This window comes from Mirounga angustirostris, unplaced genomic scaffold, assembly GCF_029215605.1.
Source record: "Mirounga angustirostris isolate CCGP_5_RB_7025 unplaced genomic scaffold, mMirAng1.0.hap1 SCAF_5, whole genome shotgun sequence".
Lineage (NCBI taxonomy): Eukaryota > Metazoa > Chordata > Mammalia > Carnivora > Phocidae > Mirounga > Mirounga angustirostris.
In genome coordinates, this window is record NW_026991713.1 from 56,681,154 (window position 1) to 56,690,908 (window position 9,755).

The 9,755-nt window shown below is 51.7% G+C and overlaps 1 long non-coding RNA gene across 2 annotated transcripts in view; it reads left to right on the forward strand.

Moving 5' to 3' along the window:
• The window catches only part of LOC123843573 (uncharacterized), a 34,863-nt gene extending 31,926 nt beyond the window's left edge, over positions 1–2,937 (forward strand). Inside the window, exons 2-4 of one of the 2 annotated variants that reach the window (XR_010411487.1) lie at positions 868–1,606; positions 2,055–2,171; positions 2,548–2,937. This is a non-coding gene — a long non-coding RNA (uncharacterized LOC123843573). The remainder of the gene's footprint in view (positions 1–867; positions 1,607–2,054; positions 2,172–2,547) is intronic. The other variant, XR_010411488.1, reaches the window with a different exon arrangement.
• Positions 2,938–9,755: the final 6,818 nt, after the last annotated feature.

A 9,755-nucleotide genomic window follows, 5' to 3' on the forward strand; every position in this document is an offset into this window, starting at 1 on the left:
TTCTTTATGTCTTTTTCTTTGTATATGTTTCAAGTAGTACAAAATAAAAATTTTTTAAATTTAATGTATATATACTTTCACTTAATTCCACTGCTAGGAATTTATCTTACATATGTATTAGCATATGCACAAGCTTGCAACAATATATACAAAGATGCTTTTTGTAGCAGCTTATAAGGGGGGGAGGGAAGCAACACAATATGGGAATATTATATACAGTATTCAATGAAACACCAGAGCTAGACAATCATTAAAAAGAATGAGACAGGCCTGTATGTCAAGATACATATTTAAGTGGAAAAAAATTGTAGGACTAGACCATTTGTGGAAAAATATTAGATTGGCTGTACACACAAACCCCCATATGTATAACAAAAAATTTCTGGGTCACAAGAAACCATTAACTTCAATCTACTCAGGGGAATAAGAATGGATAATGAGAGGGGACTTCTACCTTTCATTTTACACCCTTCAGAATGATTTGCATTTCTATTTTTACCATTAGTGTGTATTACCCTTATAATGCGAATAAATAGATAAAGCGGTGGAAAAAATAAACAACAGTATAAGATTAGATGCTGGTTTATTGAGATTTTATTTAAATGACAAAAATCATATGAAATTCTTTTAATCATTTTTATAATGCTTATCTCCTGGGGAATTGATACCACTCAAAGAAACGACTCCTAGCAGCGGCTGCTTTGTACAGGACAATAATTAGTGCTGCAGTTAGAGTAAATTATTTGTGGCTCTTTCACAGCTTTATGTAACTATCTGCAGAGCATGTCACCAATATTCGCTTTATTTCAAATCAACATTCTAAAGACCATAAACTGTTTGGTTTTTTTTTTTTTTTTTACGTCAAAGAGTGTGTTTTTCAAGAAACCCATTCAAAGCGGAATAAAGACCCGAAGCACAGGAGCAGAGCAGGCCAGCACACCCCAGCCGAGGTGGTTCGCGAGCCCTGGCGACATGGGGCGCTGCTGCTGGGGTCTGACCAGAGACGGCAATCTGGCCTTGGAACCGCGCTAGTCCTGCTCAGCTGGTCCGCACCCCCCGCCGCCGGAACGCGGGCAGAGCCGAGCTGCGGGCGTCACCGCCAGGGACTACACTTGGCTCACACGAGGAGCACAGCCACGGGTCCGCAAAGCCTTCTTGGGCTCCAGCCTGGCCTCTGAAGTCAGGAAGTTTGCAGCTAAAAAGGAAGAGAAAGAAGCTGAGTGTAGAGAAAGAGGCTCTGAGTGCTTCTGGGGCAACCCAAAGTCCCATTTCCCAGACTGGCCCCGGGGCCGGGAGTGGGGGGCAGGATGGGAGCAGAGCCAAGCGATGGACCCTCAGAACCTCCCCACTGCACTGAAGCCAGAACTCTGGTTTTTTTAATCTATTTTATTTGACTGCCAGGTAAAATTTATTTCCAAAAAGAGGAGGCTAAAAATAAAAGTTTGGAAATCTTTGACCTGCACCGTACTGGTAGACAGGTGGTCCTCTAACATAACAACAAAACTTTTTACAACCGTTCTTCTATTTCTTCAGCTATAGGTGTGGGGAAGGACCTCATAATACCTACCCTCCTGAACCTTGCAGGCTGCTGGAAAGAGCAAATGAGGTAATAGTCATCTTCAGCTAAGAGGCCCTTAGGAAAATTTATTATTTCCTTCCTTTATTAATGGAGGGTATATCCGGTTCAAATAATTAGTCATGCAAGCGAGACTGGGTTTGCTCTAGAAGGAAAAGGAGAAGCAGTGGCAGCCTCAGAATAAGGAGAAGGACAAGGACTGCGGGGTGGGGGAAGGAGGAGCTGAAGGGGGGTGAAGAAGAAGAAAAACAACAGCAACAACAGCCAGTTAAATTTTTAAAGAGAGAATTATCCTCTGTTCAAGTGCCTGCCACTTCAAGGAAATGAGGGAGGGGGCCAGAAGGGAAGGAAGTGGGGAGAGGACACTTGCTTTAAGCACTTGCCATGTGCCAAGCACCGTGCCGAGAGCGAGATGCTGCCTATGTTTCCTTTAATCCAAACAGAATACGATGCAGGTGTTGTCATCCCCATTTTACAGATCAGAAAACTAAGGTTCCGAGAGTAAACAACTTAACCAAGCCCAGGTAGAACCTCTACTCACCCAGGTCGCTGCATATTCCCTTCACAGCCTGGCCACCGGCTTCTCCTCCCCAAGGTGGGTGTTCCCCGGCCCTGTTTCTCTTTCTCCCTTTCTGTTAGCTCCCCTTCAGATCTGTAGTATCGCTTTCATCCTTTGGGTTAGTTCCTCTGTGCTGTTCCTCTGTCCTGATTTCCAGCCCCCTGGACAGTTCCCAGTTGGGATCCCACTGTCCTTACAAACATGGCTCTGAAAGGAGCTCCGCCCCTCGAGATGACACACCCTCTCCACCTGGGGGAACCCTCTTCTCCCTGCCTCCCAAGCTCAAAATCGCGGTCACTTTGGGTCATTTCTCTCCTCCCCAAATACACAATCACTCGATTATCTCTGTTCCTTCTTCAAAATATCTCCTACCTCTCACTTTCCACTTCTACTTTTCCCCTTAACATCCTAGCACTGTGAACCTTGTGTCTGCCTGGTTTCGGCAGAAGCCTCCAGCTGGTTCCTTCCGTGCTTCCAGATTATGCTGTACACTGCTGCCAGACGCCTCCCCCCCACCTACCTGCCCTGCACCCTCGTGAGATCCCACATCGCCTTTGTCAAATCAAATCCGCACAGCCCTGCACTCCAGGCTGCGCGCATCTGACCCCCCGGGGCTTTCCAGCCTCAGGCCCCACTCCTCCACTCTCCAGTTCCTCCGTTGAGCCAAAGGGACTGCTCGCTGCACAACACCCTAACACCGCCCTACCTGTGGCCCCCAGATCCCCCACAGGCTGTCCCCCTCCTCCCTCCTGCCCTCTCCCAGCCCTCCCTGGAAGCCTGCACGACTCATCTGTACGATTCAGCGGGCAGTCATTGCATACCTCCTGGAACAGGCATTGAAATGGACCAGTGTTATTTCATCTCTCCCGTCTGTATCTCACCGCCCAAACAGTATAAAGCACTTGAAGCTAAAGACTAATAGGTCTTGGTTTCTCCCTACAGTGCCTAATACTTAGAGAGTCGGTGCTTAATACCTGTGTTGATTTTTTTCTTCCCACATACGTTGGCCTCAAACAAATAGCCAAGGGCTGGTGAGAATAAAAAGCATCAGTCTCGGAAGCCTGATTTTGGCCACATAGATCTCCCACAAGTCAATTTCATCTTAACCCCTCGGCTCAAGATCGCTCACAGGCATCCTGGGCATCAGCGGCTCGCTGGTCCCCAGAGAGGTCTCTGACCGACCTCGCCAGCCCGGCTCTGCCTGCTCATTGGGTGATCGAATTTCCAGGTCCTTCCCTGGTTTCCAGCTAAAACGACACGTCCCCGGGGTGGTGACGGATGGGGGGGCTCCCCAAACCGGAAGCCCTGGCACCCTCGGGGGTGAAGCCCCCTCCAGCGCAGCTCAGGGGCCGACAGAAGCACCCCGAGGCACCCGGCCCTGGAGAGAGAAAGAAGACACTGCACCTTTAAGTCTGCAGCCAGTGGAGAAAAACAAGCTGTGATTTATATAAGCGGGAAAATCATGTGATTTGCGGGAACGCTCCCTCCTCCCCCGACCCCCTCCCCGCGTCGCCTCCAGCCCTTCCCAGAGGGGCCCGGCCGCGGGGCTCGGCGGGAGGGAGCAGCCCGGGGCGCCCGGGGCCTCCCTCCCCGGCGCTCCCTGCCCGCGGCGCTGCCCTGGGGGGCGCCCGGGGCCCGGGCTGGCCGGCGTTCGGCCGGGCGCGGCGGGTCACGTCCGGCAGCGCGGGCGGGAGGAGCCCCGGCCCGCTCCCCGGGCCCGCTCGGCCTGCCGCCCGCCGCCCGAAGTGTGCGTGGACAAACTGAGGCTTCCCCCCAACTTCTCGCGCAGGGGGCAAAGCCGGGGTCCCCACGGCCTGGCTTCTCTGTCCCGGGACACCCGGCACGTGGCGGGGGGGAGGGGGAGCGCGATTTAAGAAATAATCTGGTAGGGACGGCAGGATGAAAATGAGCCATTTCGAGAGCGGAGAGGTGCTTGAGTTTAGCCCAGAGGACCTAGGTTTCAGGGGAGGGAAAAAAACGATGTGGCCTTTTCAGACAGAGCCAAGGAAAATAAATACAAGATTTGGAGGCCCGAAGAACCGGCACAGATCTTTTAAATATTAGAAGGAGGGTAGTGTAGCTACAAGGAGCCCACGCCCACGCGGAGTTCACTCCGACAGCTTCTGAAGAAAAGGAAATGTTTAGATCCTCCTGAGATGCACAAACGGTTGAGTGGGCAGGTCTTAAGAGGTCATCTCAGCCATCCCTGTTTCTGGAAGACTGTAACAAGCCCTTGCAGGAAGTGCTTACAGTGGGAGAGGATTAATGATCACTTCCAAAACCAAGCCCGGGAGAGGTTGGGGGGCTTTCTAGGGGAGAAGAGCTGGGAGGAGGAGTAAGATCTCTCTCAGGGCAGCGCCCTTTCCATGACCAGGAAGATGGGCTCTGAAATTGTCCAAGGAAGGCAACCCATAGCTTCTGGAATACCCAATTCCACTTATTAAACCTTGTCAGAGATAAGGTTCAAATTCCACTTTATTTTCCTCCATTGGTCATCTGCTGGGATGGGGCATAATCCCTGCTGTCACCTGCAGGAAGAACACGGCACAGTTCAGGAGGTTGCTGATGAGCCTCTTGCCCTGACCTCCACCATGGCCAGCAGAGCTGGGCGAATTTCAGTCCACCCTCTGCATCCTCGAGCCAGGTGGGCCCTGAGAGGTCATCCTGGCCCTCCTCCGGGCTCCCTTCCTCCCTGCATGGAGGGTCTTTATGCTGAGATCCTTTCCAAAGCAGTGCTTCAGTGCCCTCTGTCACACCAACAGTAAGAAGATCCTTCCCGAAGGGGAGAGCACAAGATAGGCAAATATTCTCCACTAGTCTTTAAATCCCGAAGAAGAAAAATTTCAGGTAACGTGGGGATTCAGGAGAAGAGCACTCCATGAGTTCGTTCAGTGATTTAGTGAGTGCCTTCTGTGCCTGGCCCCGAGCTGGGCGCTGGGGGCACAGTGGGAGTGAGACAGACACTGTCCCCCCCCCCCACCGGACCCTGTCCGCTCCCCCACCCCACCTCCCAGGAAGACCTTCCTCTCCTCCACCAGCATATGTATGTCCTCGCCCCAGCCCCCACCCAGTGTGCGCTGCCCCCAAGTCTAGCTGTGTCCGTCTCAACGCATCAAGAGCTGCTTCTATCAGAAGGCGCTGACTCTCTGGTGATTGGGGGGCGGGTTTAAGAAGTAACCCGAAGGCCTGTCCAGAAAATGAGATCATAGTTGGCAGCCTCCTGGGCCCCTCCCAAATTTTATAATTTAGTTCAGGCCCCACCTCACTCAGTGCCACTTGCTTTCTCTCTCTCCCTTTGCTCTTTTTCTGCTAGGCTGGCTGCCCCCTCATCTAGGTCTGCTCTTCCCTAGGCTTCCAGAGCCCTCCCTGACCAGCCCAGGTGCCTTCTTCCTAAGGCAGCCTTATCTGCTTCCACTGTGGGCCCGAGCCCTCCCACAGCCCTGCACACATGCCTATCCCAGGTCTCTCAGCAGTGAGGCTCCCCGTGAGGCCGCTCAGATGTTCACCCTTAACCACAGGCCCGTTGACCACGACCTCGACCTTCCGACCCTCCTGGACCACACCAGCCCCTGCCTTAGTACAGGCTTTTCCTGAGTTTTCCTGTTTCTGGCTTCCCTCAGCCATTCACAAGCCCAGCCTGATAACGTGCAAAGGGAAACCTGGCAATAAGCCTGTGGTAAGCGATCATTTCAGATGAACACACAGAAATTATGGGTCCAAACTGAAAACACCCTGCAAGCCACAAACTCTGTTACTTTGAAAGAAGCCAGAGTAGACCTCTGAGTTTTCTTTAAAATGCACCAAGGAATGCAAGGAGTGAATGGGTGAAATCAGCTCCTCTAGGACACTCTCGGGAAATGGGGCCCCCGAAGAAAAAAGGCATCCCAGCCCCTGCCAAATTCCATTCTGTTTCAAATTAGCCTTCCAGCAAAATGGGGGGGGGGGGGTGCCTATATTAGCTGGTCTCTAAGATTCTCCTCACACCAAGGCTCTGAGGCTCTACAGTTCCCAAAACAACCTCTTAGAACACTCCACGTTTTCCTGAGTAGAAAATGCATTTGTACTCCAGGCCTAGGTTCCAGCTGAAGCTCAGAATTAGGCTTTCACTGCCGCTTTTTTCAAGCCCGCTTCCTCTTTCTCCTTTCCCTGAAAGGGCCTCTGGTCTTTCCCAAGCTGCCAGAGGAGAAGGGAACACACAGCTCCCCCAGAGCAGAGGGGCCCGCCAGAGGGAAAGCTGGCCCGGCCCCAGCACGGGCTTGCCTCCGATTCTGTAGGGACATTCCTCCCTCCCAACGGGCAGAGAACTTCTGGAACTTCTAAAGAGTGTATCCTCTGGCCAGCCCAGGCCCCGTGGCATCCTGCACCCTAGTTTACAAGCTTTTAGTGGCAACTAACACGTTTGGCAAACATTCCTCAAGGGTGAGCCAAGCCAGGCCCTTTTCCCCAGGACCCACTGACGAAGGGTTACTGGGCTGGGACAAAAACGAGGTTCAGCCAGACAAGCCCTGAGCCTTGGTTCTCTGGGCCAAGACTGGAGAGGACCGGAGGGAAATGTCCTCGGTCGGCCTCACCGCCACCACGCAGGCCGGTCCCAAGATCTCCGGGTGCGTCGCTAATTCCAGGCAGGGCTCCACCCTAGCCCACACTCAGCCCAGGACCTGGTCAGGAAAACTCCAAGCATTCCCGGCAACATGAAGCTTGCTTTCCATGCCAGGCTTCTTTGGGGTCTCCGGGTGGGAGCAGCCAGATCCTCTCACTGGGCTCCTGCTGTGTCTAGGAGGTCCAGAAAGCATCCAGCTCCCAGCTCTTGGGTTTCAGATGATTTTAAAGAGAATGGTGTTTTGAAAGCTCAAGACATGTTCTGGGCTTGGCTTTGGTTCTAGCTCCATCTCCATCACTCAAACAAACAAACAAACAAAAAACAAACAAACAAACAAACAAACAAAAACAGTAACCTTCCCCATGCATACAGAAATCCCAGAGGCAGTGAGCTGAGCTGAGGGGGCCTCAGAGAGCCCCTGCTTCCTAAATTACCAGGCTGTGCTGGGCCCTGGCTAGATCTTGCCGCTATGTCCCCAAGAAGAAAAGATCCACATCCACGCCTCCCTTCTGGCTGCCTACCTGGAATGCCTGACACTCAAGAAAATGACTTGAGCCCCATCCCACTAACTATAGGGACCCCATCATTGTGTCCCCCCAACGCAATCCTCCTAGCCTCCTGCCCCCACCACCGTCTCTGTGCCTGGGGTTCACAGAGGGTCTGTGCTTCCTCTGGTGACCTCTGGCTCAGATTCCCTGCTTTTCCCTCTCTCCTGAATCTACATCTCACCTCCTGCAGCCACTGTCCCTCCCTCCCTCCTGGCACTGCCCCCTTGCTCCCTTCCTAATCCCCCAGCTGCCCCTGGACCCACAGGCTGATGGACACAGAAGCATGTGTTCATTCAAAGTTTGGGGTAGTGGAGGGGGATCACAGTAAGCACATTCGAATCCACGAATAGACATTATTCTCCTAAAACTTCATCAACCATTCCCCGCCTCGAAATATTTCCCGCTTTATCATAAGTCCCAGGGTATCCTATCTTCTCCACCCTCTCTCTTCTCCTCCAGACCCTTCTATCCAAATTCTGAGGTCCTGTGGATTTCTCCTGCAGAACCATTTGTCTTGCCTTCTGCGTGGTCAGAGGGCCACACTGTTCTCACTGGAGTGGCTTCCCCATCAGGGTCCATCATAACATAAGCCTCAAAAAAGAGGCAGCTACCTCCAGGGAGGACGCTACCCCTCCCCTGGATGATAAAGCACAGCACTCTGTTTCCTATGTAACACTTTCTTCCTATCCACCCGCCACCACCGCCCCCTTACATCTGGTACCCCTGACAGTCAAGAAATCCACCCCAAATCACTCCTGTTCTTTCTCTCCGTTTTGTTCTCTTGGTTTTGTTTTTGTTTTTTTCACTCCTCCATGGCCATGGGGCGCTGCTCACCTGCACCTCTGTTGTCGTTAAAAGTGATGAACCAATTAAAAATAAGTCCGCATAAGGCAGACACACAAGGGCAAATACTGTAAGATTCCACTTACATGGTGAACCCAGAGGAGTCAAATTCCCAGAGACAGAAAGTAGAATAGCAGTTGCCAGGGGCTAGGGAGAGGGGAGAATGGGAATGACTGTGTAGTGGGAATGGAGTTTCAGTTTGGGAAGATGAAAAAGGTTTTGAAGATGGGTAGTGGTGATGGTCGCACAATGTGAATGTACTTACTGCCCCTGAGCTGCACACGGAATGGTAAACTTCAGGTTATATATTTTACCACAATGCAAAAGTAATGTCAGCAATAATCACTCTGACCCCAAAAGAGATTTGTAGTTAATTCAACAAATGGGGGCTTTTCCCTCTGCTGCCTGGGAGCACCGCTGCTCTGGGAACACCTGTCACAGAGCTCCGGAGCTAAGGGGAGCACCCTCACCTGCTCTCGGACGCAGTGGTCAGTCATCTCTCCTGTCCGCACCCATCTGGCTGGAGGCATACGCTCCCTTCTCAAATTGGGGGAAAACGGAAGAACCACAAAGCGGTCACCATTGGAACAGGAGCCTTCGGACCTTGGTTCTAAACCTAGTTCAGTCATTCATTAGCTGTGCACTCTTGGGCAAGTTATTTAATCTATCTCAATATCCTTATAAAGAAAGTGGAGGAGACCATATCCATATCCAGCCTTGAGTGAGATCATGGATGTGAAGACACTTCGAGAAGTGTGTGCAAGCTGATCTCATCATCTCTCATTTCACTTTGTCAGACTAAAAACACCTCAAACATAAGAAGGAAGTTGCTACCTAAAAATAAGGAGGTATACAAATAAACCTAAAATAATACTTTGATCCTCAGTCTACATTCTGAAATCATCATCCTCATCCAACGTACAATGGAGCAAATCCTTCATGGGCTGCTCTCTGTCACAAAAGCCCCCTTTCTCCTGATTTGCCTTTATTCAGAGCCGGCCTCCAGCGTTGCCCACAGGACGCCCGTAGCGCTGCCTGGAGGAAGCGTGGCGTGGGGTTCCAAGCAGGAGCATAGCTGGGGCGGGGAGGAGGAGAGACGCCAGGGAGAAGAGGTGTATCCCATGAGCACACATTTGAAAATGGCACCTTCTAATAATGTTCAAAACACTCTAATACATTGACATGACGGTCGAAAGACTGATGGAAAGGTGCCAGCCACGAGTAGGGTGGCCACAAGACCACAAACCCCATAAAGAAGGTGGCCCAAAGGTGGCCTCAGTTAGCTGAACTGGCTGCCCCTCAGTCCGACCACCAGCTGGTTTCCCTTGCTGCTAGCCCCACCAGCCCCGGCTCAGCCGGCACAGGCTGTAAGAGGCGGCTCCCCTTCCTCCCTTCCTCCCTTCCTCCCTTCCTTCTTTCATTCCTTTCTTTCTAGATTTTATTTTATTTATTTATTTATTTATTTTAAAAGATTTTATTTATTTATTTGAGAGAGCGAGAATGAGAGAGAGAGAGAACATGGGAGGGGGGAGGGTCAGAGGGAGAAGCAGACTCCCTGCCGAGCAGGGAGCCCGATGCGGGACTCCATGCGGGACTCGATCCCGGGACTCCAGGATCATGACCTGAGCC